Below are 1,906 nucleotides of genomic sequence, written 5' to 3' on the forward strand. Positions count from 1 at the left end.
CCTTTCTTTGATCAATGTATCAAAGATAATCATTAGTCACTCTTGATGTCAGCCTATGTATAAAACCATATGGCCTCCTTTCTTTGATCAATATCAAAGGCAAGATTAGTCATTCTCGATGTCAGCTTGTTTATTAAAAACATATAGTCTTCTTTCTTTGATCAATGTATCAAAAATAAGGTAATCATTAGTCACTCTTGATGTCAGTCTATGTATAAAACCATATGGCCTCCTTTCTTTGATCAATATCAAAGGCAAAGCTTCCAGTTACTCATGTTATCACCTTGCTGAGAGATGCATGCTTGTAAAGGGGTATATAAGCTCTGTAGTAAAATCTTTAGGGGCGACTGTTCTCCGCTTGCTGAGAGAGGCAGTTAGCCCCAGCCGGCCGGTGAATAAAGCTCTCAAATCCCCAAATTAGAGACTTTGAGTGGTACTTATTCTCTTGTTTGGGCATAACAGTAACCTCTCTCCATTCCTCTTAATCTGTATGCTTAGAAATAATTCAATAATTTTGACTCTATGAGGAAGAATGTGGCATCAAGATCAATAACCTGCATTATGCAGATGACACAACTTTGCTGAAAGTGAGGAGAACTTGAAGCACTTGTTGCAGAAAATAAAAGAATATTTCTTCAATACTGATTGCATTCAACATAAAGAAAAAAATATTAAAGTTTTCAATTATTTCATCTTACTTGGATGCACAACCAACACCCTTGGTACTAGCAGACAGGAAATCAGGAGATGTGTTCACTAGGAGTCTGCAGTCAGGGACCTCTCCAAATTATCAAGGAGTAATGTCAGCTTGAGTACTAAGGTGCTCTGATTCAGGTCATGGTCTTTCTGACCACTTACTATGTATCTATGAGCTGGACAATAAGGATGACAGAAGAATTGATGCCTTTGAGTTATGGTGTTGGAGGAAAGTACTGAATATCCCATGGACTGGCAAAAGAACAAACAAACATGTCTTGGAGAAAGTGCAACCAGAATGTTCTTTAGAGCCAAGATGAAGTACCATCTCACACACTTTGGGCATATTGTTACAAAGGATCAGTCCTTGGAAAAGGACATCATATTCAGAAAGGCGAAGCCTTAGCCAAAGAGAGGAAAACCCTTTGGGAGGTGGATTGACGCAGTGACTGTAACAATGGACTCAAGTATGTTAGAGTAATGAGGATGACACAGTTTAGGGCAAAGTTTAGGCCAGTTGTTCATAGGGTTACTATGAGTTGTGCTCAACTAATGACATCTAACAACACCGCAATTTAATTCAGCTATTAGTTCAATCTTATGGCAATGACTTTGACTTTGTTCATATTAGTCACATCACAGGAAATGAGGTTAGGCTCACCTTGAATTTATGACTAGGCAAAGAAAGTTTTTTGAACCTCTATCAGGAACCACAATACTCTGCCTCTTTAACAAGTTTCTTGTCCTGGGGTGGATTTCTGCAAACAATTGTGTTCTTTCCTTTATCTTTGACTTCACCTACTTCTCCTTGCCCAGGTAGGGCAGATGGTTGTCAAAGTAGAACTTCATACATCTGAATTCCTTGGTCAAACATCCAATACCTTCTAGAGACACCAAAGCCTCCAATGTATAATTAGTAAAGGGGTGTAAATAGTGATTTATCTGTGGTGTGGGAGAAAAAGGCAAGAGAGGTTCTTCTGTATATATGTTTCTTTTTTTAAACATGAGTAAATACATTTAATTGTACTTAGGGTAGAAGAAAATAACATTTCTAAGTTAATCAAAACAAGACACAATCCTTTTTTATTTCTTTTGTAAAAGTGTCTTCTAGCCACTGGTGAGAGTCAGCGCCCAGAGCCATCAGGGGCTTTAAGCTCGTTGCCCACTGCTGTGGTGTGGACAGCTGAAACCCAGGCCCCGACAGGCACCT

Source organism: Elephantulus edwardii, unplaced genomic scaffold, assembly GCF_000299155.1.
Source record: "Elephantulus edwardii isolate Elephantulus edwardi_28Jun2011 unplaced genomic scaffold, EleEdw1.0 scaffold00384, whole genome shotgun sequence".
Classification (NCBI taxonomy): domain Eukaryota; kingdom Metazoa; phylum Chordata; class Mammalia; order Macroscelidea; family Macroscelididae; genus Elephantulus; species Elephantulus edwardii.